Source organism: Macaca fascicularis, chromosome 1, assembly GCF_037993035.2.
Source record: "Macaca fascicularis isolate 582-1 chromosome 1, T2T-MFA8v1.1".
Lineage (NCBI taxonomy): Eukaryota > Metazoa > Chordata > Mammalia > Primates > Cercopithecidae > Macaca > Macaca fascicularis.
In genome coordinates this window covers 83,347,913-83,375,014 of record NC_088375.1, presented here as the reverse complement: position 1 = coordinate 83,375,014, position 27,102 = coordinate 83,347,913, and the positions used below count along the sequence as shown (strand labels likewise).

The 27,102-nt window shown below is 50.9% G+C and overlaps 1 long non-coding RNA gene across 1 annotated transcript; it reads left to right on the top strand.

Annotated features, from left to right (window-relative positions):
• Positions 1–313: 313 nt before the first annotated feature.
• LOC135968593 (uncharacterized) lies at positions 314–5,637 on the top strand. The gene is made up of 2 exons (XR_010583505.1): positions 314–378; positions 5,132–5,637. It is a non-coding gene; the product is annotated as an uncharacterized lncRNA (long non-coding RNA).
• Positions 5,638–27,102: the final 21,465 nt, after the last annotated feature.

Sequence of the window (27,102 nt, the reverse complement as noted above, 5' to 3'; positions counted from 1 at the left end):
AGAACGGCCTCTCATTTCCTGGACAGTGGTTGACAGCAGCCATGCCAGTGCTACCTGGATTCATGGATGTGCCACACGGTGATCAGGTTCTGTGATCTGTCACGCTATGGGCAGAGGAAATAAACCCACTGGCTTGATGCTTTCCTGAGTCCGTGTCAAGCAAGGGCAAGTGGGAGACATTCAGAGTAGGAGTAATTGGTATTATGGGAGCATCTGGGCTTAGATGACAGGTTGCGTCCAGCTATAAATAACACCTGACTTAAAGCAGCTTATGTAAATAACAGTTTTAATTTCCTCCTTTTCACCTGTTAATGAGGGAGGGATTCCTGCCCTGGGATTGTAGCAATGGCCAAACACACAGCACCTGATACTGGACAGGTAAGCTTGACAGCAGGTTATTAGTAACCTGAACGCACAGCTCAGGGGAGGAGGACACTGCCCCACACAGGGCTCCATGGGAACTGCACTCAGGAACAGAGGGAACCAGCCGGGGCTGTGGGAGGCAGGCTTTGTGGTAGCAAGAGGGTGTGGTGACCCCTGGTTCCCACCTGAGAATATGATTGACTTGTTTAAGTAATTCCACAGGCTGGTAAGGAAGTAAAACCCACAACTCGTGGGTGAGCAGGAGCCCTGCCTGGTCTCCTGGGTAAGGAGGGATGTTTGCCCGGGGGCCTCATCTTCGAGAACAGAGTGAGGAGGGGAACTTGCAGCTCGGTCACACCGGGCCCTTCCAATTGGAGCAGAGATCAAGGCAGCACATAGTGTTGGGTTTCAATTTTAGGTCTTACCCTACAGGTTTATTAGCACACGTGACACTCAACCCTGAGGTAGGAGGGCTTAATTCCACAGCTTTGGATGCCACGGCTAGGTTCCTGCCTTTCCTCAGTGCCACTGTCGCTGCCTCAGCCCCCAGCAGGTGGTTTCCTCCTTGTGCATCCCTTCCATTTTTCTCAGGCAGGAAACTTTTCTGTGGCCCCTGTGACTTTCAGATCTCAGGCAGAGCTGGTCCCATCCCACTACTCTCCATCTGCAGAGAGGAGAGATCCACTTAATCCGTTCAGATGAATTACCATGCATCTCTCAGGACCCAACCTGCTTTCCTGAGCTCCTCGCTGCCCAGCAAGGAGCAGTGGATGTGGCCATCAGACAGGCACCCCAGGGCCTCATCTTCACCCCAAAGCAAGCCTAGGGAAAGTGGAGTTCTGGAAAGTCACACTGATGTGTGTCACACCTCTGTGCTAAAAATTGGATCCATGGTCTGGTAGGCAGTGATATATCTATTATAAAGATATGTTAATATAAATCTAATATATGATTTATATTTATATAATATATCTAACATATTATATGATTTATATTTATATATAATTAAATATAATATAATATATATTTATGCCCCCTCTTTTTTTTTGACGGAGGAGTTTTGCTCTTGTTGCCCAGGCTGGAGTGCAATGGAGCAATCTCAGCTCACCACAACCTCCGCCTCCCGGGTTCAAGTGATTCTCCCGCCTCAGCCTCCCGAGTACCTGGGATTACAGGCATGCGCTACCATGTCCAGCTAATTTTGTATTTTTAGTAGAGATGTGGCTTCTCCACGTTGGCCAGGCTGGTCTCGAACTCCCGACCTCAGGTGATCCGCCTGCCTCAGCCTCCCAAAGTGCTGGGATGACAGGCATGAGCCACCACACCCGGCCACCATTTTTTTTTTTTTTTTTTTTTGAGACAGAGTCTCACTCTGTCACCCAGGCTGGAGTGCAGTGGCACAATCCTGGCTCACTGCAACCCCCACCTCCCAGGTTCAAGCGATTCTCCTGCCTCACCCTCCTGAGTAGCTGGGATTATAGGCACACAACACCACACTCAGTTAATTTTTGTATGTGTAGAGACAGGGTTTCACCATGTTGGCCAGGCTGGTCTTGAACTCTTGACCTCAAGTGATCTGCCCTCCTCAGCCTCCCAAAGTGCTGGGATTATAGGCATGAACCATCACGCCCAGCTATACATTTATACTTTTGAGACAGGGTCTTGCTCTGTCTCCCAGGCTGGCGTACAGTGGTGCAGTCTCAGATCACTGCAGCCTCAACCTCCCAGGCTCAAGCGATCCTCCTGCCTTAGCCTTTTGAATACCTGGGACTCCAGGTGCATGCCACCATGCCTGGCTAATTTATCTTTACTTTGTAGAAATGGGTTCTCACTCTGTTGTCCCAGCTAGTCTCAAACTCCTGGGCTCAAGTGATCCTCGTCTTAGCCTCCCAGAGTGCTGGGATTACAGGCGTGAGCCAACATGCCTGGCTGGCAGAATATATTAATATTTGCGTGTACCACAAATCAAAATGTTTTAATACAAAAACTGATTATCTGTGTCTGTTGGCTTGTGTATATAAAAGATTTGTGAAATAGTCTCAGGTGAGGAACCTAAGGAACTGAGGATGGTTCTTGCAACACTGAAAGAAGGTAGATATCGAGATTAGTTGCTTCTCTCCAAAGACAGTGACAGTTTGTTTAAAAGTTTCAAGCGTGCACCACACTGACTACTGTGGTTCAGCAGAGAAGCAGCTGAAATATATCCTTTTAGATCTAAGTTCTATCCATAGGGCTGAACTTACAGTGAAGTTCAGTAAATTTTGGATTTACTCTGGGTTCTTGGAGACCAGAATTAGAGGAATGAGAACCCTATGAGTTATAAAGTCCAAGCTGTGTCGCTGTGTCAGCCTTTTTCCTGGGAGCTGTCCTGCCCTGTCCTGCCGTCTCCTCTCTTTTTTGGGAGGCCTCCTTCTCAGTCTCCTATTGGTGCCTCCCTTTTTTTTTTTTTTTTTTTTGAGATGGAGTCTCACTCTGTCGCCCAGGCTGGAGTGCAGTGGCACGATCTCAGCTCACTGCAGCCTCCACCTCCTGGGTTCAAGTGATTCTCTTGCCTCAGCCACCCGAGTAGCTGGGATTACAGGTGCCCGCCCCCATGCCCAAATAATTTTTGTATTTTTAGTAGATGCGGGGTTTCGCCATGTTGGCCAGACTAGTCTCGAACTCCTGACCTCAATGATCCACCTGCCTTGGCCTCCCAAAGTGCTGGGATTACAGGCGTGAGCCACTGCGCCCAGCTGCTATTGGTGCTTTTGAAGGCTTTGTTCCTTACCCACCTCTCAGCCTCCGGAGAAGAGCCCGTTCTCTCCTGTGTCTTCTCTTGCCTTTTCTCCATCAACACACCAGTAACTCCAAGGAGTGTCTCAGCCCTGTCCTGTCTCTTGAGGACCAGAGCCACTGTCCTACCCACTGGGGACAGGACCCCAGGACAGCCCTGCAGCATCTCAAATCCAAGATGACCCAAACCAAACTCTTCACACTCCTCCTCCATTCTGATCCCCAAGCAATTTTTACTTTCTCCTGGGCTCCCCTGCCCATAAGTGAGTGGGCCCCATGGATCTGCCTCCCGCATGATCCTCCTGGAGCTCCACTTGTTTCCAGCCTTGCTGCCAAGTCCTGTCAACCTCCCTCCACCTCTCACTGGACCTCCACGGCAGTCTCCCGCTTCCTCCTCTCTCGCCCTGCACACAGCCCACTGTGGCTGGAGGGAGCCGTATGAACCGCAGTCAGAACACGCCTCTTCCTGCTCAAGGCCTTTTGAGGCTCCCTGACTGTAATCAAAATGAAGTCTGAATGTTTTAAGTGCCTTTTATGGTCAGCCCTGTGATCTACAGCGGGAGGTAGGAAAGGGACAGCTGGCAATGTGGGAGAAGCTGCCTCCTCAAAAGCCTCCCCGTCCTTTTTTGCCTGCTGCCAGAACCCCGTTTCGTGTAGGCCTCAGTGGAGCTCCCTTGATCTCAGGAATGCAGGTCCATCCTCAGTCTGTGAAGGGGGCCTTGTGGCCTAGTTCTGGACACATCTAGTTCTGTTGGAAGCTCCTGGGAAGGTTTTTTTTTTCTCCCAGATAAAAGGAAGGCAAATGAAAAAGCTCTCCCCTGCTCTACCCCCTCACTTCTCTTCCTTGAACTTGATGGGAGTGTATGATGCTCTGGGCAACTGCAGCCATCTTGTAATCATGAGGGGAAGGTCAAGAATCTCAGAGAGCCAGACTGGGCATCTCTGACCCACCACACTCATGTCGGCAACCACCTACCCCTATACTTATTTAAGGAAAAATAAACCACTCTTTGTTTAAGTCACTGCTAGTCAGAGGATCTGTTGCTTGCAGCCGAAAGGATTCCTAATAGACACAAGCAGGGTGTGTGGGAGTGCAGAGGAAGACTTCATGCGGGAGGTGGCATCAGAGTGCAACCTTGGGGGTGAACGGTGAAGGGTGCCCCAGGCAGAGAGTGCTATAGGAGTACAGAAATTAGGGAATGGGAATGGAAAATTCCCGTTTAGTTGGAACATAGGAGGGATAGAGAACAATACAAGACATTTTGCCATAAACACTTCGACACAGTCATTTCAACCTCAGGGATAATTTTAAGTAGCCTGCCTGCCTGCCTGCCTTCCTTCCTTTCTTCCTTCCTTCCTTCCTTCCGTCCCTCCCTCCCTCCCTCTTTCTCTTTCTTTCTTTTTCTTTTTTTCAGGGTCTCACTCTGTCACCTAGGCTGGAGTGCACTGGTGCAATCTCAGCTCACTGCAACCTCTGCCTCTCGGGTTCAAGCAATTCTTGTGCCTCAGCCTCCAGAGTAGCTGGGATTACAGGTGCATGCCACCATGCCCAGTTAATTTTTTGTATTTTGGTGGAAACAGGGTTTCATTATGTTGCCCAGGCTGGTCTTCAACTCCCAGGCTCAAGCAATCCACCTGGCTCAGCCTCCAGAGGTGCTGGGATTATAGGCGTGAGCCACCGCACCTGACCCTCGTGTTGCTCTTTTGGTTTGGATGTTTAGTCCGGGCTTTCCAGAGAAGCAGAACTAAGAGGATGTGGTGTGCATATGTCTTTTGTAACAGCACTAATCCCATTCATGTGAGCTTTACCCTCACCACCTCACCTCCTAGAGGCCCCACTTCCGGATACCATCACCTTGGGAGTTAGGATTTCAACATGCGAACTTTGGGGGAAAATAAACATTCAGACATATACATACAAGTATATTCACACACACACACACACACACACACACACACTCTCTCTCTCTCTCTCTCTCTCTCTCGTGAAAAGGAATTGACTCACTTGATGATGGAGGCTGCAGTGCGAGTTGCCAAGCTGGAGACCTGGACAGCCAATGGTGTAGCTCCATTCCAAAACCGAGCAGGCTCAAGATGTAAGACGAGCTGAGGTCTCAGTGCAAGTCTGAAGGCAAGAAAAAAATGATGTCCCAGCGCAAGTAGTCAGGCAGGTAATGTCCTTTTACCTGTGGGAGCGTCAGCCTTTTTGCTCTAGCAAGCCTTCAACTGATTGGATGAGGCCCACCCACACTAGGGAGGAGGATCTGCTGTACTCCGTCTGCCCATTAAAATGCAAATTGCATCCAGAAACACCCTCACAGCCACACCAGAATCATGTCTGACCAAATGCCTGGGCATCCCATGGTCAAGTCGACACTGAAAATGAATCTTCTTGGATATGTGATGGTCTTCCCTTGGCTGACAAGGACCCAGCAGGCACTTTGGAAACAGGAGTTTCCTCGACTTTAGGCCCAATTAAAATGCTTCCTTGGCCACCAAGAGGAAGGGGAACTGTGACCATTCACTGCCATTTCCCATCTGGCCAGAAAGAGGTGTCATCTCCATTTCCTCACCAAGTGGAAGGAGAATTATTTTTGTTTTTATTTTTTGAGATGGAGTTTTGCTCTTGTCACCCAGGTTGACAATGAGTGCAATGACCCGATCTCGGTTCACTGCAACCTCTGCCTCCAGAGTTCAAGCGATTCTCCTACCTCATCTCCTGAATAGCTGGGATTACAGGTGTGCACCACCATGCCTGGCTAATTTTTGTATATTTAGTAGAGATGAGGTTTCGTCATGTTGGCCAGACTGGTCTCGAACTCCTGACCCCAAGTGATTCTCCCGCCTTGGCCTCCCCAAGTGCTGGGATTACAGGCGTGAGCCACTGTGCCCGGCCGGGAAGGAGAATTCTAACATCAGCTCTGGATCCCGTCTGTTGTTCTGCAGTACCCGCTAAAGCCAGCCTGCTTCCTTGGCCCTGGGGACCTCCACGGAGGAGCAGTCCTGGGAGTTCGTAGGCTCTCAGGCGGGGCATTTAATGGAGCAGAGGGCACCCCGGGCAAGGGTGGATGGTACAGGCACCTGGCCAGGAGGAGCACATGAGGTCCTGGGCCAGGACAGGCCTCAGGAGCAGGTGACGAAAAGACACTGCTAGGGAGAGGAGCTGGCCTCGACCTCATCGAGTCCTTGGAAGTGATGGGTCTGCTGTACTCTGTGCGGTGTCATTTCCATCCTTTCCAAGGCTGGCATCACTGCCTACACCATCCCGCCAATCTCACCCAGCCTGCCCATCTGCCCTCGGCCACCGCAGCCGGGCTGGTGTGGGGATTTGCAGGGAACCACGAGGAGCCTACCAGGCGAGCGGGGAGAGTGAGGAGCAGGGAAGGGCGGCACGTACCAAGGCCCCAGGGGTGCAGGTCCGCTGGGCACGGAAGGCCAGCCAGACTCTGCCGGAGCCCGGGGCCTGGACGGCAGCGCTCGGGCGACCCCTGGCGGTCATGCTCCGCAGCGAGCCCCGTCCAACACGGGTGCGTAGCGCCCTCTGCTGGCCGATAGGCGTCGTTGCCTTTTCCCAGCCTCTCGGTTTGCGATTGGAGGGTACTGGTAGGATCCTACTTCACAGCTGAGAGACGGAGGCACAGACATGAAGTAATGCATCCGAGGCGAAGCTGACTGAGAAGATATATGAACGCAGGTATTCGGACTGAAGAGTCTGCATGAAGTCCAAGGTAACGAATATGACCTTTGGTTATGTCAACAAATGTATCCACAGAGCCTTTTTTCTCCGCTCAGCCAATCGGCTCGTTCCAGGGAGCTGTGTTGAGCCCTGGGTACCCCACTTTTGAAGTTCATCAGCAAACTACAACATGTTCAGGTTGCGTGGGCACAGTGGTGGGGGACTGGATTTGGAAATCCAGTCGTGTGAGGAATAATGGGAAGAATGGGGTGGTAGGTTTCTACAATCCAGAACATTCCACTGGCCAGGGCTGTCCTCCGGAGGAGGGAGAATCCTCATGAAGTGGACATCCCACTCACCGGGGGCCTAGAGAGTGCCGGGCTGGCCATTTGCTGACTGGTCTGGAAGAATTAGAATAAATATGGGAAGGCCCTTTAAGGTGCTCATAGCATCTTTAGGAGACACAGGTACTAATCATTAGGAACGATGCAGGAGGCATGGCCAGTGCTGTGGGGTGGGCACGAGGCTGTCTCGTCTCTTCACTGGGCAGGAGGGGAATCATGAGGTCAGAGTGCTTCGGGAAGGTGGGCACAGCACAGGGTTCTGGCTCAGTCCTGCTGCAGTGTTGGGTTAGAGGCATGGATACCACCTGTGAGGTGGAAACGGAGGCACAGGAGTATAGAAGAGGCCACAGGTGGGATTCTCCAGGAGGCCAACCCTGAGTCAGAGTTAGGGGAGCAAAAGATTTATTAGGAGCCGGGCACAGTGGCTCACACCTGTAATCCCAACACTTGGGGAGGCCAAGGTGAGTGGATTGCTTAAGACCAGGAGTTTGAGACCAGACTGGGCAATGTGGCAAGACCTTGTCTCTACAAAAAAGACAAAAATTAGCCAGGCGTGGTGGCACATGCCCGTTGTCCCAGTTACTCAGGAGGCTGGAGTAGGAGAATCACATGAGCCCGGGAGGTGGAGGCTGCAGCGAGATGGGATTGTGCCACTGAACTCCAGCCTGGGTGACAGAGCAAGACCCAGGCTCAAAAAAAAAAAAAAAAGAGAGAGAGAGAGAGAGATTTATGAGGGAGCAACACCCATGAAGAAAAGAGAGTGTGCAGGAGGGTCGGTAGGCTGCAGTGTGGATCTGTCACACTCACTTCTGGCAGCCCAGTGGGCACGCAGAGCCAGTGCTGCCCATCAGAGGAGCCCTTCAGGCGCGGAATAGTCAGGCCCTTGTATCCTCACCTAGCTCAGACTCCTCGAGAGCTGAGAAGATGCCGACCCTGAGGAAGCCAACAGCTGGAGGCCAACCACCCTCCTCACAGCTGGGCAATGTGCCTTCCTTGGAAAGCCAGCGGTGGCCTGGTCTGCCTCCACCCGGAGTGGAGCCTCAGGAAGCTGGATCTCATGCTCCAAGTCCCGGGGCTACCCTGCTAGGTCTGCCCATGCTGCGAGGGGTGGTCCCCTGCTTGACTGTCTTAGGGTGGCCCTCCCAGTGACTCCATAACAAGGGGTGGTCCCCCAACTGTCTGGGCCCCTGGACCCCTGCTGAAGACAGGGGATGTTTTTAGGGGAGTCCTGCCCCTCAAGGCTCAGCTCTATCAGGGATGGTTTGGAGAGGGCCTCAGGCGGTGGCAATGCGGGGCAGGGGTTCCCCTTGCAGTTTGGTGTGATCAGCAGGCAAAGCTCAGAGTGGAAGTGGCTGGAACAAGGCCACCTGCGTCTTTCTGGGTGACAGTGTCAGACCTGAGCTTCTTGCTCACCTCCAGACCGGGTTCTTGGCCCCCACCTGGGCCCAGCGTGCTGGTCGCCTGTGGGTTGGAAGGTCCCTTCCCCTTCTGGTGGCGGTCCACACGTCTCCCTTCACACCCATGACACCCAGCAGTAGGGGCCAACTGGAGGCGCTGGCTCCCAGGCTCTGCCTCCTGTGGAGATGTTCACCCCTGCCACCTGTTCTCATTCCCATCTCCCTCAGGCCCAGGGGTCTTGCCCTGCCCAGGGAGGGGCCCGCCCACTTACTGGTGTTGACAGGAGGACTGGGTGCGGGATGACCACCTGTGCACTCTCAGTTCAGTCAGGGGTTACCCTGGAGCCCCCTTTTGCCTCCACACCTTCCTCCTACCGCTCACTACTGTGTCCTGAGGCAGGTGCAAGGCAGTCACTCAATCTATTCATCTCCCCTTAACACTAAAGACAAGCCTGGGCGGTCCACGTGTGATCTGCACCCGCAGGAACCCTGATGGGGTTGGTGGGGGCGTCATCCTTGTCACTCTTCCGTGCAGCCTCTGAGAGCTCGGACCTCCCACAGTGGGGCTCTGAGCAACGGAGATGGCTAGAAGGTCTTGGGGGAGTGCCCCGCAGTGACTGGCAGGTGGGAGCCAAGGGGCTTCCTTCTAGCTTCGCACCAAGCTCGAAACCGGGAAGGACTCTGCCCCCTTAGGGATGGAGGCTCTTGCATTTCACAGAGGACAAGAGACACAGAGTACGGCATGAGATGTCGTCCGAGGTCAGCCGGCATGGTTGTCTGCTCCAGAATCTGGGTCCCTGATGCCTGGTCTGGGTCCTGAAGACAGCGGCTCAAATTTCCCACCACCAGTGGACAGCTCACGAGTGCCCAATGATCTCCGTTCCCTGCTGCATGGGTTAGGATGTGTATGTTTGAATTTAAGAAGTCCTTAGCACTGTCTGAGCACCTACCATGTGCCAGGTGCTGGGAACATGAAAAGAAAGAAAAACACTGCCCCACTGGTTCACATGCTGCCCCACCAAGGCCTGTCCTGAGAGCACAGGCAGGCTCTGGAGAGCAGAAACTCTGTCTTCCTTACCTTGCTGGTCTGAGTTTCTTTCATTCAGCCACAAGATCTGACAATCCTATTTTTGACTTCCAGTGAGGTTTTGGCAGCCAGTGGGGGCCAAATTTCCCCAGCAAGGCTGTTACGAAAGTGTGTGTGTTCTCTGCGGGGTGGTCCGCCTCCGGGAGCTAGGCTCTCAAGCTGGTTGGCACCGAGTGGCTTTCCTGAGCCAAGCCTGTTGCTTAGATGAGAGTTTATAGATCCAGGAAGCCAGGTGACCTGAGGCTTCATCCCAAACTTGTCCTTGTGGAGACCCCCACCTGGGAATGGCTGCAGGTCCCCACCCGATGGGAGGTGCCGGGAGAGAGAGGGTGGAGCCAGCCCGAGCACGGAGGCTAAGTACAGTGAATCAGATTTCTAGGGCAGCTGTCACAAAGTTCCCCAAACTGGGCAGCTTCAACAACCCCCATTTATGATCTCGAAATTCTGGACGCTGGAGTCCAAAACCAAGGCGTTGGCAGGGTGGCCTCCTTCTGAGACCCCTGTCTGGCTTGGAGATGGCCACCTTCTGCCTGTGTCTTCCCACGGTCTTCCAACAACATGCATTTGTGTCCAAGTTTCTTTCTTTTTTCTTTTCTTTTCTTTTCTTTTCTTTTCTTTTCTTTTCTTTTCCTTTCCTTTTTTTTTTTTTTTTTTTTTCTTTTGAGATGGAGTCTCGCTTTGTTGCCCAGGCTAGAGTGCAGTGGCACAATCTCAGCTCACTGCAAGCTCCACCTCCTGGGTTCAAGCGATTCTCCTGCCTCAGCCTCCCGAGTAGCTGGGATTACAAGTGCACACCACCACGCCTGGTGAATTTTTTGTATTTAGTGGAGATGGGGTTTCGCCATATTGGTCAGACTGGTCTTGAACTCCTGACCTCAGGTGATCCACCCACTTGGCCTCCCAAAGTGCTGGGATTACAGGTGTGAGCCACCGTGCCTGGCCCCAGGTTTCTTTTTGTAAAAGAACACCAGTCATATTGGATTAGGGCCCACTCTAATGACCTCATGTCCTCTTGATTTACCTTTGTGAAGACCCTATCTCCCAACAGGGTTACATTGTGAGGTACTGGGGGTTAGGACTTCAGCATATGAATTTTGGGGGAACACACCATTTAACCTATAACACACCCCAATTCCAGGTTGTCATGCTTACTGGCAGGAGCCTCACCTTCTATTTCTATGTCTGGCCCATGGTGCCTGTTGCCTATGGCAGGGGCTCTCACATGCAGCAGTTGCCTAATTGTAGTGTGTCTGTACTGATATGTACAGCTGGCTAGAGTGTGTGATCGTCTGGGGACTCAAGGCACCTTAAACATGTGGGGTAGGAGGCAGGGAGGGGAGAACGGAAGGAGAAAGCCCTTAGGTCTTGTTCTTGGCCCAGAAACTCCTGTGCATACCTCTGCAGGTACACTCCTCTGCAGGCACACTCCTCTGCAGGCACACTCCTCTGCAGGTACACACCTCTGCAGGTACACTCCTCTGCAGGTACACTCCTCTGCAGATACACGCCTCTGCAGGTACACGCCTCTGCAGGTACACGCCTCTGCAGGTACACTCCTCTGCAGGTACACGCCTCTGCAGGTACACGCCTCTGCAGGTACACTCCTCTGCAGGCACACTCCTCTGCAGGCACACTCCTCTGCAGGCACACTCCTCTGCAGGTACACTCCTCTGCAGGTACACACCTCTGCAGGTACACGCCTCTGCAGGTACACTCCTCTGCAGGTACACGCCTCTGCAGGTACACGCCTCTGCAGATACACGCCTCTGCAGATACACTCCTCTGCAGATACACTCCTCTGCAGATACACTCCTCTGCAGGTACACACCTCTGCAGGTACACACCTCTGCAGGTACACTCCTCTGCAGGTACACGCCTCTGCAGGTACACTCCTCTGCAGGTACACGCCTCTGCAGGTACACTCCTCTGCAGGTACACGCCTCTGCAGGTACACTCCTCTGCAGGTACACTCCTCTGCAGGTATGCAGGACTGCCCAGAAGACAATTTGCCTTAATTGCCTAGGCCACCCTGGGCATTTATGCATCTTTCTTGGAGGGGAGCAGAGGGGAAGGGCTGGGCAGGGGGAGCAGCTGCAGCCCTGTCTGCTGCCCCTGGAGACTCAAGTTCACAAATGGCCTATAGTCTGGGGGCTGGGGTGCAGAGTCCTTTTATTTGGATGTAGGAAATAAAAATACCAGGTGTCCAGTTACATTTCAATTTCAGATCAATCACAAATAATTTTTTTAGTATCGGTATTTTCCAAACATTGTGTGGGACATACCTACGTTAAACAATTACTTGTTTATCTGTTAGAGGAGGCAGTCAAGAAAGACCTCTCTGAAGAGGACAATGGGTAGTGATCTGAGTGAAATCAGGGACACAGTAGTGCAGATCTAGGGGAAATAATGGAGACAGAGAGAACAGCAGATGCAAAAACATGGCTGAGGAGCCCCACAAAGGCCAGCGTGGCATGGTCTCGCATTTTAGCGTGAGCTTGTTGAAGTGTGGATTCCGGGCCCTGCTTCTAGTGCAGTAGCTATGGGGCAGGTATGGGACCCCGTCAAGAATAGGACATTTCACATCTGTCCTATTCCCTACTCCTTCTCAAGTTTTCACACACAGTCCAGGGGTGAAATGCACCATCATGGGCTCAGAGCTGGGGAGCCCCTCAAGGACCACCTGGTGCAAACCTCTCCAGTTACTGATGAGGAAACTGAGCTCCAGGGGGTCTTTAAGGACCTCATCCAAGGGATCTGGTCTGAGGACAGCATGGTGCTTTTGTGTACAGCCAGGTCCTGGTCTTCTGGGGCACTTCTAAAAGGAGTTTGGGGAGCAGTGTGTGGTTTTTGGGGAGCCCCACCCACTCCCTGGTGCCTGTGGCTTTGAAGTTCGGGCTTCCTGCGTGGCCCTGTCAGGCCCTGCTGATCCTAGAGGTCTCACAGCTCATGGCCCAGGGTCCCTAAGATTGTGTCCACCTTCTGGCTTTCTGGCCCCTTAACTTTTGGCAAATACCTGCAGGTCTAATTTGAGTCCCTTGCTAGAGCTTGTTTCTTTCTTTATGTTTGAAAGAACATGAAAGAGAGAGAAGGAACAGTTAGAGCTATTTATGGAGCCACAGCCCTAGAAAAGTCCTCCTCTGTTCCTTCTCCAAGCAGCAAAACCAATTGTAGGCCTCTGACCTCCTCGCTCTCCAGCTCCCAGTGGCCTCCGAGAGCCCCTTGAGCTGCGGAGAGATGCGGACTCTGCAAGTCCCTCACTGCTGGCACCTTCATCACCGAGAGTCTCCACCTGGGCCAGTGGTGGGGGTGGGGAGAATCAATCGAGGAGCAGGAAGAGAGGTAAAGGGACACTGCTGAGGAGTCCCCTGCTGTGTTCTTTGTCCTAGACCCGGGGAGCGCCGGCTTCTTCGCAGCCTTGCCTGGCGCTGCCCTGCAGCCGCCCACCCCGCTTCTGAAGGATGCACCCGGTACAGAGAGACGGAAGCGAGACAGGAAGTGACCTCAATTTCCCCGGCCACAGAAAGGGCGGCTCCCCCTGCCTCTACAGCTGGGTGTGAGTCCCCGGAGCTGAGAGCCTTGCCCGCTGCTCCATCCTCCTCTGTTGGGGGTCTCCTCAGTGTCAGGACTTGGAGAGCCTGGGCACAGGACTTTATCAGACAGGCCTTGAGTGCAGTGGGTACTTATCTGGTGTCTGCGGCCCTGAGGTCTGGGACAGACACTGCCAGTCTTTCTGGGCCACACCCATGGGGCCTGCCAGCTCCCCCGGGCTTGGCACAGTGGAGGGGAGCCTCTACCACAGTGGAGGAGAGACACACCCAACGCCCTGGATGTGCCCGGCTCCCTGCAGCTATGGGTGCCTCAGGCCGGCCGCTGGTGGGTCTCAGTTTCTGAGGGGGTGGCAGTCAAGTTGAAGAGAAGAAACCTACGAAGGTGCCCTGTCAACTGCCACACACCCACATGCACGTCGACAGCCCATCACCGCCTCTTGCCTGTCCTCCCTGGGGACGGGCAGATCATGGGAGGTGACTTGTCAAGGGGAGACACGTTTGGGTGACACCAAGCTGAGCTTCCTGTCTTGAGGCTCTTTCTGCTTTCTCATCTTCCTGCGAATGAGTTGCCTTTTGTGTGTGTAAGTTCAAAGGGCCTCTGTCACTGGTGTAACCACCCCATCACACTTGAACATGAAACAAACATCATTTCCCTAAATTAAATTAAATCCCAGCCGCACCTCCTGAGAGGAATCATCCACTGGGTTCCTGGCTGGGGAGGGGTCCTCACTGCATGTGTCAGAGGCTTGTGAACCAGAGCAACTCCATCTTGTGTAGGGGCCGGGGAAAATGAGGCTGAGAACTACTGGGCTGCATTCCCAGGTGGTTAAGGAAGTTACAGGATGAGATAGGAAGTCAGCACAAGATACAGGTCATAAAGACCTTGCTGATAAAACAGGTTGCAGTAAAGAAACCAGCCAAAGCCCTCCAAAACCAGGATGGCCATGAGAGTGACCTCTAGTCGTGCTCGCTGCTACACTCCCACCGGCGCCATGACTTCTGGTCATCCTCACTGCTGCACTCCCACTGCAGCTCCTCTGTTCCCTGAACAGTCTCCCTACCTCCAGGGGCTCAGAGATGTCCCCATGGGGTCCTCCCTGGGTGCCCAGGGACCCCTTCAGGGCTCTTGAGACTGGGGAGCTCTGTGGCTCTTCCAGGGCCCATTCCACAGCCCATGGACAGTCTGGCCGCCTGGGCAGGAGGCAGGCCTTTCCTACCAGAGGACCCCAATCCCAAGGCCCCCTTCCTGCTGGGCCTCAGGCAACTCAAGTGATTCCTCTCTGGTCTGGCTATGGGAGGTGGTTCCTTCTTGCCTGGGCAGCCCCTGAAGCACAGATAATCAGCTCCCAAGCCCATCCTTCCTTCCCACTCTGGGAGCCTGGAGGAGGGGCACGAAGTCCTGTTTGTCCTTCCAGGGTGGGCGAAGGTGCATTCCTGTCACCTCGTTTCTTGTGCACATACAGCTCATTTCATAGCCATCTGGCAGGCGCTCAACCAAAGACGTCTCATGGCACTGTGGTTCAGGAAAAGATATCTGATGCTGGAGTCCTGCATGGTTCATAGCCCCAGGCCTCAGCCCACGGCCCTGCCTGCATCTCCAGGCTCTCAATGGGACAGGAGCACATTGCTGTGCCCATTTTGCTCACCCAGAAAAAACTTTGTAAAAGGCTTTGTATTTCCTTCCCTAGCTAACTGGGCATGGTCACACTGTTTTTTCAGATCCCGCTTCCTGTCCCACCCAACCCCAAATGTCCATGGAACCAGCCCCACTAAACTGCATCCGGCTGCCTCTTCCACCTGGGCCCTGCTCTCAGATGGAAGTGTCACCAAACACCCAGATCGCCCCTGGGAGCCATGATCCTGCTTCTCTGGGTAAGCACGTCCAGAGCAGACGCAGGCACCCGCCAGGTTCCTTGGGCTTGTGCCTTCTTTCCCTGTGGCCCATGCACAGGCCTCTGGCCTGCTCTACCCAGGCGGCAGCTCTCCTGGGGTCTGGCAAGCTTCCTCTGCTCCGACTCTACCAGTCAAAGCCCAGGCCTGGCTCCTGGAGTCTGCAGCAGCGCAAGTGGCCTCAAAACCCCAGCCTCCTTCTGCAGCTGAACGCTGCAGCCCTTGGGTGAGGTCAGACCCCGGCACCCCTCATTTCCTTCTTTGGAATGCAGGACTGACTTGCAGGCAGAGGCTTTGGTCTGCGTATAAGCCCAGACAAGCCTCCCAGGTTCTGCCATTAAGAGTCTCAGGGAATTCTAGAGATTTCAAACGTGAGCACATCCCAAGATGAATTTTTAAAGTATCTTTCAGCAGAGGAGAAATCCCAGTGGCCAAGCTTTAGTTTTCAACACAACGGAAATAGATATTTTAAACTGGGGAAAAATTATGTGGTCCTGTGCTACCCCGTCCCGGTCCCTTTTCCTGTGATGTTAACAATGCTGTGAACTCTCGCTGAGCCAACCTGCATGCTTGGGGTTTTTCTCAACCCAGCACTTCAGGTGGCCAGCACTAACCAAAGTTTGCTTATTTATTTAGTTAGTTAGTTATTTATTGAGACAGAGTCTTGCTCTTGTCGCCTAGGCTGGAGTGTAGTGGCGTGATCTTGGCTTACTGTAACCTCTGCCTCCTGGGTTGAAGCTGTTCTCCTGCCTCAGCCTCCTGAGTCGCTGGAATTACAGGTGTCCGCCACCTCGCCTGGCTGATTTTCGTATTTTTAGTAGAGACAGGGTTTCACCATGTTGGCCAGGCTGGTCTCGAACTCCTGACCTCAGGTGATCCGCCCGCCTCGGCCTCCCAAAGTGCTGGGATTACAGGCATCAGCCTCCACACCTGGCCTAAACAAAGGATTTTATTTGCCCTCCCTGGAACGTCAAGTGCCCTCAATCCTGACTCCGTGAATTGAGATCGGCATCAGCTGTCACCAGGATGACAGCCATGCCAGGTCCCTGGCCCCCTGCCTCCAGCCTCCTGCCCTCCAGCGCTGCCTCCCCTGCAGCCAGTGAGGCCTGATCCTCTTGATCATCTCTCAGAGTGGCTCAGTGGGGAAACGTTGTCTACAGCAGGGGCAGGCAAACCTTCTCTTTAAAGGGCCACTTATAAATGTTTTCAGGCTGTAAGGTCTTGTGGGGTGAAAAGAGCCACAGGCAGTATGCAAATGAACAGGCAGGTCTGTGTGTGTTCCGATAAAACTTTATTCACAAAAACAGATATCAAGCCAGATTTGGCCCCAGGGCTGCAGTTCCGTTCTACAGAATAAGGCGTGCTCGGCTTCAGCAGTGCAGTGAGCATTTTGCGTGTGGTTCTTTTCTACGTCTGTTCAGTGTCTCACCTCCCACACCCACTACCACTCCCCACTGCCACACCCTGTGTCAACTCCTTGTCCCTGGAAGTTGCCCAGAGGCATTCTGCTTCCTCGGGGTCTTTCCACAGGATGTATTCTCATCCTTCAGACCTGGCTGCCTGATTCTCCACCTGAGAATCTCCCACTCGCTTCTCCAGATTCAGCCCACCCCTCTCAGGGGCCTTTCCGAGAACCGCTCCTCCAGCCTTGTCCCCTCACAGGCTTTATCCTGCCTGGCCTCTGAGCAGCACCAGGCCCTGTGCACCTCTTCCCTCCCCTCCCTCCTCTTCCCTGGGAGACTGTTTTGCCTGTTTTCCTCCCGCCTCCCTAACTGCTCCTGCTCTGCCCCCTTCCACTGTGTTCTCAGCTGCTGATGCTTCTTTCTGCCTCTTCCTCAGCCCCTTCATCTCTCTTTCTGCACCCCCATGACCTCACTCCCCACCTGGTTACTGGAGGCTCCCAGATCCATGCCTCCAAGTGGGCCTCTGCAGAGCATGATCCCACCAGACTCTCCATGCGGTAGGGGCTGTTCAGACTCACCACTTTTCTCCCCACGCCTGCGCCTCCTCCCGAAATCCCCCTCCATAAGATGGCATTGCTCTAGGACCGACAGGTTTGCACGCCCACTGTGCAGTAACAGGTCAATTACCTCGAGACAGCAGGGAAATGATAGCAGGGCACCAAGCCAGGAGACGGGAGAAAGTCCTGAAATTCATCTCCCTGAGGAGTTCTGGGCTGGGATTTTTAAGGGGATCATGGAGGGTGAGGGTTTGGGAGATTGGGGTCTTTAATTGGTTGGAGTGAGGGGAATGAAGCCACCAGGAGGTGGAAACTCCATTCTTTGTAAGTCTGTTTCCATGGGGTCCTTGAGACTAGCTGACATCAGTAGTGTCACTGATATGCAAGGACCTGAAAGAATATCTCAAATGGAAAACTTACCATTTTATAGTGTTCAAGTTGTTATCTATAGAACAGTGACGGGGAACTTTACTCTTGTCACAGGGTCTACGTGATTCTGGGGCAATAGGCAAGCACCTCTGAGAAAGCGGGTCTGGCAGTGGGCTGGCCTCGTGCTCAATGCTGGATGTGCTGCCAGCTGGGTTTATTCTCCTTTTCCCCTTCCCTACTTCCCAGGTTCATTTCATAAAGCTTATAGGGATGGTTGCAGCATCTGAGGTGAACACATTTTGAGAGCATCTTTCTAGTCCACAGCAAACCCCTTAGCCAGAGCGGTCCTCCACCCTTGCCCAACGAGACCCTCCCTCACTGGTCTCTGTCACTGCTGCAGGTTCAGTGACACCCTCCAGCCTGAGCATGAGCCCAGCCAGGGTGGGCTGTTCAGTCTCTTCCCTGGGAATCTGGAGCTGGATTGAGCTGGTCTGCAGGTAACTGGGCTTTTATTGCATCAGGGGGATATGGGAGAGGCCATTCCTACCGCCACGGGGCCTGGGGCAGCATTGGCTGTGGGTTGGAGAGAGCGGGGAAGGCGAGCTGTGCAGGCAGGGTCAGAAGAGAGGTGGCCCCTGGCTCCAGTTCCGCTGAGGCGGGCCATGGGCGGCAGGGCAGGGCAGTGCTCCTGCTGTGCGGATGCTGAAGGAGGTCCTGGGAGACGAGTGATGTGGCTCCATGGCCAGCCATCCAGGATCTCCAGCCCCAGCCACCTTGACCCTCCTTCCCTCAACACCTTCTCGTGCCCTTGAGCTGCTGCTCCCGACAAGTAGGTGGGTCCCCAAATCACCAGATATTCTGTCATGCTTTGGGTGACTGGACCCCTACATCCCAGCAGCTGTGCTCCTTGACTGCTCCTGAAGAGTTACCACCCACCTTCCTGGCCCGCACCAGTCCTGACAAAGGGGCTGAGGGGAGAGGGGCAGGGCTGGCCTGCTGGGTCCAGGGTGGCGTGGGGCCAGGCCATTCTGTATCCTGGTTTTATAAAATGAAGCTGTGTTGCTCCTTCAGGCGATGGGGTGGGGCAGAGGGGGCACAGACTCCTCCTGACATCTCTGGCTTTGGGACAAAACAATTTACTGGGTAAGTTCTTCTAGCCTGGTCTGAGAACCCAGCAGGCTCGAGACACTGCAACCTGGCCTGGCTGTGGGCAGGCAGGGAGTGGAGATTGCTGCATTTTCTGGGCAGAGGCGCTGGGGCGTTTGCCAGAAGTCTCCAACAGGCCATCTGGTCCCAGAGAGCAGAGCACACAGCCTCAAGAAATACGAGAAAGGCGGCAGGGGCAGGTGAGCTACAAAGAGGGCTCCCCTGGGCAGTTTCATTTTTAGGGGATTGTTTCATACATCTTCGAACCTTCAGGGTTTTAATGTGTTTGGAGCTGTGCAGCGAAGCCCAAGGTCCTCTATGTGACCTTGCAACCCCTTTGGGCCTTGGCCGGCTGCCGCTCTGCCCCTTGCCTGCCCTCCAGACTCCGGTAAACATCAGCAAACCTGTATGGAGAGGAACCTTTGACGATGACGAAGTGGGGAGTAGGTCCTCCAAGTCCTTCCAAAGCCGCCTCATCCTTCTAGCTAGCTCCAGGCAAGAGCAGCAAGCTCCCTGTGCTGTCCCGCATCAAACAGGCAAGGATAGCTGGACGCAGAGAGAAGAGGCTGCAGGAGAAGTGAAATCACCTCCACAGCCCAGGCAAGGCAGCAGCCAGGGGTGCCTGTATGTCAGCTGTGCAGGAAAGGCACCGCCCCGCCCCGCCCCGCCCCGCCCCGCCCCGCCCCGCCCCACTGGTCAGGGAGAGCCTCGCTCGCTTTTAACTTATACTCAGTAGGTGTGATTAGCAATGCGGGTCTGGGAGGTTTTGTTTCTTGAACTAGAAACCTTGGGTGGCACCCTTGTTGGGGTAACAGTGAGAGGTGTGGGTGACAGAGGGGAGGGGCCTTGCTGCTTCCTTGCTCTTGGCAGGGGGAGCTGGCTGGTGGATGATTCATTCATTCAGCAATTGTTTATCTTGAGGAAATGGTGGCAAAGGCCCTGTGGGGTGGGCAGTGTCATATGAGGTGTCAGAAGGTGGCTGTAAAGGAGAGGAGCTTGCAGGGGTTAAGGCAGCTGAGGGACCTTAACCCCAGGTGGCACCTGGCTTAGCTCTCCTAGCTGTGGTTGCTGATTTTACGGTAGATTAGATTTTCCTGAAGCATGGCAAGAAAGAATAATTGGAACAGGCTAGGTTTCTGAGCAGAATGCAACCTTTGGCAAAACTCTGTAAAATACTCTGTAGCTTAAAACATCCCCATACCTCAGCCAACTATAGTTTATGCTCCTAAACCAGTTCAACAGAAGCCGTCGACACGGCTGCTGCTCTGGGTGGCAGGTGGTGGCTGTCCGTACCCTAGGCTGCAGGGAGAATAGCCCTGGGAGCCCCCAGACCACAGACACAGACAGGCCGGGAGTGGGGGGGGGGGCGGTACTACCAGAGGCAGCTGCAAAGGACTCTTGGAGATGCTCCCTCTGTTCCTCCTTTCACCACCAGGGGCCTGAAAAGCGATTTCCTTCCGTGGGAAAATCCAGATCGGCCTCCCTGTCGCCTCTTCTTTACCCTCATTCATTCCTCCCCCGGGATAATCTGACTGTGCCTGTTTAGCTCTGTGGCTAAACAGAGTGGTTCCTGTCAGTCTTCATCTTACGGATCGCCGAGGTCCTGCACCCTTCCCTTGGCCATGCTCAGCTCCGGGGCTCCCTCCCGCCTTGCCTTTACCCTGGGACTGCTGTCCGCCTCCACGGCTGGGTCCTCTCCTCGGCTCCCTTCTTCAGTAGCAAGAACCTTAGGTCCTCATCCTTGAGCCTCTTCTCTCCCAACCATACCCCTGTACCTGAGCTTGTCCACTCCGGAGGAGAACAGACATGTGCCCAGGCTTCGGAAATCTGTTGTTTCTAGGCTTCCTCTCTGTAAAGTTCCTGATTCAGATAACTCATTGTAGGAATTGCGACTGGACATCCAGAGGCATCTCAACTCCATTGTGTCCCAAACTGAACTGGTCCCCTTTCCCCCACATCCTTGCCCCTCCTTCAGTATCCTCTACTCCGAGAGTAACGTCACCTCCTAAATACCCAGCCCAGAAGCCCTGGGGTCAGAGGAATGCAGGCTTTGGAGTCAACCACCATACTCAAATCCTGGCTCTACCACCTCCTGTGTGATCCTACCAAGTTCCTGAGCCTTTCTGTGCCTCAGTTTCCCAGATAGCATCAGTGCTCCTCTTATAGACTTCTAGTAAGGAAACAATGAGATATTCCATTAGAAGTAGCCATACAGATAGTGCTCAGTAAAAATGAGCTATTAATCCCCTTCCCCCAACACACACACACACACACACACACACACACACACACACACTCAGCCAGTGACTCAGTCCTGTGGGCTCTGCCTCATCTCCAGATCCAGGTCCCATTCACTGCCACAGTGGTGGCTCTGACATTCCCCATTCCCACCCTCAGCAGCTGTAGTTGCCTCCTTACTGCCTTACTGGTCTTTCTTCCTCCATGGTCTTCCTATTCCCATCTCGGTGAATAATTCCTTTATAACAATAACAAAAAAAGCTTTATTGAGATGTAATTCACATACCATACAAGTCACTGATTTAAAGTGTAGAATTCAATGGCTTTTAGTGCATTAATTGAGTTATGTGACCACCTCCACAACCGACTTTTTATTTATTTTTTCTTGAGACAGAGTCTCACTCTGTTCCCAGGCTGGAGTGCAGTGGCGCAATCTTGGCTCACTGCAACCTCCGCCTTCTGGGTTCAAGCGATTCTCCTGCCTCAGCCTCCTGAGTAGTTGGGATGACAGGTGCGCACCACCATGCCCAGCTAATTTTTGTGTTTTTAGTAGAGATGGGGTTTCACCATGTTGGCCAGGATGGTCTCAATCTCTTGACCTCGTGATCCACCCGCTTCGACCTCCCAAAGTGCTGGGATTACAGGTGTGAGCCACCACCTTACAACCAATTTTATAGCACATTTTCATCACTCCACAAAGAAACCCTGTGCGCATTACCACTCACTCCTTATTCCTGCCTCCTGACCCCCTCCCAGCCCTAGGCAGCCACTAATCTACTGTCTGCCTCTATAGATTTGCCTATTCTGGACATTTCATACTAACGGAACCCTATTCTATGCAGTCTTTTGTGACTAGCTTCTTTCACTTAGCATGTTTCAAGGCTCATCCTTGTTGTAACAAGTAGCATTCCTTCTTATGGCCAGCTAATATTCCATTGTGTGGATATACTAGACCACATTTTGTGTATCCATTCACCAGCTGGTCAACCGAATAATACATGGGTTGTTTTCATCTCTTGACTATTACACACAGTCCATACAAAATGCTGCTATGAAATTCCTATACAGGTTTCTGTGTGGACATATGTTTTTGTTGCTGTATATACCTAGCAGTCATATTAGTCATATGGTAACTCTATGTCACTTTTGGAGGAACTGGCAAACTGTTTTACAAAGTGGCTGTGCTATTTTACAGTCCCCTCTGTAAAGTATGAGGGTTCCACTTCTCCACATCCTCACCCACACTCATTACTATCTGTCTTTTTGACTGTGGCCATCCTAATGCCTGTGAAGTGGTATCTCATGGTTTTGATTTGCATTTGCCTGATGGCTAATGGTGTTCAGCAGCTTTTCATGTACTCATTGACCATTTGTATATCTTCCTTGAGAAATGTCTATTCAGATCCTTTGCTCATTTTAAATTAGAATGTTTATCTTTTTATTATTGGTTTGTGAGAATTCTTCATATATGCTAGAGACAAGTCTCTTAGGCATATAAATTTGCAAAACTTTTCTCCATTCTGTAGGTTGTTTTTTCACTGGCTTGATAGTGTCTTTTAAAACACAAAATTTTTTAATTTGAATGAAGCCCAGTTTATCCATGTTTTTCCTTTGGTTGCTTGTATTTTTGGTGTCATATTTTAAAAACCATTGCCTACTTTGGTGTCAAAATTTATGTCTATAATGTGGAGAAAGGAGAACTCTTAGATGTTATTGGTGGGAAAATAAATTATTTTAGCCATTCCGGAAAACTGTATGGGAGTTTCTCAACAACTAAAAATAGAATTACTGTACAATCCAGCAATCTCACTAATGGGTATTTTCAAAGGAAAGGAAATCAATATATTACAGGAATACCTGCACCACCCTTGTCTACTCACAATAGCCAAGATACGGAATCAAACTAAATGTCCATCAACAGATGAATGAATTAAAAACTGTGGTAGATATACACAATGGAATACTATTTAGCCATAAAAAAGAATAAAATTCTGTTATTTGCAGCAACATAGAGGGACCAAGAGGTCATTATGTTGGTGAAATAAACCAGACACAGAACCACAAATGTCCTCTCACTCATGTGGGAGCTAAAGAAGTTGATCTCATGTCTCATGGAGGTAGAGAGTAGAATGATAGTTACCAGAGGCTGGGAAAGGGAGTGGGATGAAGAGAGGTTGAACTACTGGTTACAAACGTACAGTTAGACAGAAGGAATAAGTTCTAGTGTTCTATAGCACAGCAGGGTGACTATAGTTAATAATTTATTGTACATTTCAAAACAGACAGGGATATGTGAAAAGTTCCCAACACAAAGAATCGATGAACCTTTGAGGTGATGGATATTCCAGTTACTGTGATTTGATCATTACACATTGTAGGCATGTGTGAAAATATCACTTGTACTCCATAAATATGTACAATTATTATGTGTCAGTAAAAAATGTATGACTATATTTTCTGCAAAGAAGTTGTATTCGTCAGAGTTCTCTAGAGGGACAGAACTAACAGGATATGTGTGTGTGTGTGTGTACGTGCGTGTGTGTGTGTGTATATATATATATATATATGGGAGTTTATTAAGTATTAATTCACATGATCGCAAGCTCCCACAATAGGCCATCTGCAAGCTGAGGAGCAAGGAGAACTGGTCCATGTCCCAAAAGTGAAGAACTTGGAGTTCGATGTTCAAGGGCAGGAAGCATCCAGCATGGGAGAAAGATGTAGGCTGGGAGGCTAGGCCTGTCTAGTCTTTTCACGTTTTTCTGCCTCCTTTTTATCCTAGCCACACTGGCAGCTGACTAGATGGTGCCCACTCAGATTAAGGGTGGGTCTGCCTCTCCCAGTCCACTGACTCAAATGTTAATCTCCTTTGGCAACACCCTCACAGACACACCCAGGAGCAATACTTTGCATCCTTTAATCCAATCAAGTTGACAATCAGTATTAACCATCACAGAAGTGTATAATTTTACTTCTTATATTTAAGTCTTTGATCCATTTTAGGCTAATTTTTGTGTGTAAGGTGAGGCAGTGTTCCAACTTCATTCTTTTACATGTGGATGTCTAAGTTGTCCCAGCGCCATTTATTGAAAATTGTCTTGGCATCCTTGTCAAGAATTAATTGGCTGTAAATGTGAGAATGTGAATGTGAGAATGGAACTGAACTCTCAGTTCCATTCCATTGATCTATATCTCTATCCTAATGCTAGTATCACACAGTCTTGATTACTGTAGCTTTGTAGTAAGTTTTGAAATCAGAAAGTGTGAGTTCTCCAACTTCATTCTTTTTCAGGATTGTTCTGGCTATCCTGCTCCCTTGAACATCTACATGAATGGGCAATTCCTTTTAAGATGCTTTATTTATTTATTATTTATTTATTTATTTATTTAAGATAGAGTCTTGCTCTGTCTCCTAGGCTGGAGTGCAGTGATGTGACCATGACTCCCTGCAGCCTCAACCTTCCAGGCTCAAGTGTTCCTCCCACCTCACCCTCCTGAGTAGCTAGGACTCTAGATGTGCTAATTTTTATTTTTCTATTTTTTTTGTACATACAAGGTCTCACTATGTTACCTAGGCTGGCCTTGAACTCCTAGGCTTAAGCCATCCTCCCGTCTTAGCCTCCCAAAGTGCTGGGATTTATGGTTTTTTTTTTTTTTGAGACGGAGTCTCACTCTTGTTGCCTAGGCTGGAGTGCAATGGTGCAATCTCAGCTCACCACCTCTGTCTCCTGGGTTCAAGTGATTCTCCTGCCTCAGCCTCCCAAGTAGCTGGGATTATAGGCATGCACCATGATGCCTGGCTAATTTTGTATTTTTAGTAGAGACGGGGTTTCTCCATGTTGGTCAGGCTGGTCTTGAACTCCCGACCTCAGGTGATATGCGTGCCTCAGCCTCCCAAAATGCTTGGATTACAGGCGTGAGCCACCGTACCCAGCCTCCAAAGTGCTGGGATTACAGGTGTGAGCCACTGCTCCTGACCCTTTTAAGATACTTTAACTCCTCCTCCCTTCCCCTGTCATCAATCTATCTACAAATGGATTGATTACCTTTAATGGGAAACATACATCTTCCCTTTCTTGTGTTTTAGAACAACACTCAAAATTAACAATCATTCTGAGTCATTCTTTTGTTTAAAGAGCTATTCTGATTCCCTGTGGACTCTGGGGGCAATTGTCACCCTGGTTCTGGTTTTCTGAGACTAGACGTAAGGGGTGGGTGGCGTGGGAGAGGTGACAGGAGCAGCCAGCCTGTGTTGAACAACAGTCCTGGCATTTCTCTGACTTCTCCATCACCCTGACCGAATGGGCGGCTGAGTCACCAGTGTGTGAATCACAAGTGGAGAAATGTCAGGTAGTTGACTGGTCTTTGAAGGCAATGGAACCTGAATGCAAGCGCCTGTCTGAATCTCTGTGCACACTTATTAAATGCAGATTCCTGGAGCTCATCATTCAGGCACCTTGAGCTCCTATGAGAGGCTAAGTCCTCTCTCTGTAGAGTTTTCACTCTAGTGGGGAAAAGGCCACTAATAAACAAACAAACGTCAGATATCAATGTTAATAGCGGAAAACAACGGTAATGTCCAGAGAGTACCAGGAGGGCTACTTCAGGTCAGGTGCCAAGGGAAGACCTCTTAGGAGATAACATTTCAGCTCAGATCTGAATGACCAGAGGCAGCTTCCACTGAGAAGGCTTTTGTGGCCATGAGAGTTCCCTGCCCGGCCAACCTCGGGATGGCCTGCAGCAAAGGTATCTGTGCTAAGCTGACTTGAGCCACATTCTCTTCCAGGAATGACCATCTTTATGTTTTAGTTGTGTTCTTGTCACATTCTCTCCTGTTTGTGGATATTTTTGTGATGCAACCTTGTTTTCTTATTACTCACTAATGGAAGGGGGTGAGGAGTTGTTCACTTTTTGTTTGATCTCTGTTCTCTCCCACGAGAACACACGTTCCTGGAGGGCAGGGGTGCTCTGTCTTTTTCCATCTGTGTTCTCATACCCAGCACAGGTTCTCAGTAAATATATGTTGAATCAACTAATGGCACAGCATCAACTGCTACCAAATTTAGCTACTGACTGATTCCTGGCACCTGTTATAACAAATAAACATGACTGTGTGTGATGGAGCATTGCCAGCTTCTGATGGATGTTCTGTTTAATCCAAATGTTAGACTGTGAGGTACATTTGCAAGAGTGCAGGTTTTAGTAACTGTTCTTCCTGTAGAGTGCTGTGTTCTTTTGTGCATAATATATAATAGTTAGTTAGCATTAAAATATGCTGAGAGATTTGCTACATGTCAGAAGTCATGCCCAGTGCTTAATGCATTATTCCTATTTACCTGTAACAAGTCATATTCATGAAGGTGCTATCATTATTCTCATTTTATGGATGAGGACACTGTGGCAGCTAGAAGCACTCACTTGCCCAAAGTTGCACTGCTGCCAGATGAGAATCTGGGAGTCTCAATCCAGGAAATACATCTCTGATATGGTTTGGCTGTGTCCCTACCCGAATCTCACCTTGAATTGTAATAATCCCCACGTGTCAAGGGCAGGGCCAGGTGGAGATAATCGAATCATAGGGGCAATTTCCCCCATACTGTTCTCATGGTAGTGAACAAGGCTTATGAGATCTGATGGTTTTATAAATGGGAATTCCCCTACACAAGCTCTCTCTTGCCTGCCACCATGTAAGATGTGACTTTGCTCCTCATTCACCTTCCACCGTGATTGTGAGGCCTCCCCTGCCATGTGGAACTGTGAGTCAATTAAACCCCCTCCTTTATAAATTATCCAGTCTCGGGTATGTCTTTATTAGCAGCATGAGAACAGATTCATACAGTCTCCAAAACTGATGCTTTTGACCATGATGCTCTGCCCCTTCCTCCAAATGAATATCTAGAAGTGTCCAGCCCAAAGGATTATTCTGCAGATGAGATGCACCCAAACACATATTTCCCTAAGCACCTGAAATTAGCTTTTTTCATTTTTATTGTGGTAAACATACACAAAATTGATCATTTTAACAATTTTTAAGTGTACAGTTCAGTGGCATTAAGTACCTTCACATCGTTGTGTAACCATCACCACCATCCTTCTCCAGAACATTTTCATCTTCACAAACAGAAACTCTATATCTGTTAAATAATAATGCCCCATTCCCTTCCCCTAGGCCCTGGCAACTCCCATTTTACTTTCTGTCTTGATGATTTTGACCAGTCTAGGAACCTCGTTTAAGTGGAATTCTACAATATTTGTCTTTTGTGCCTGATTTCTTTTACTTAATTATGCTCTCGAAGTTCGTGCATGTTG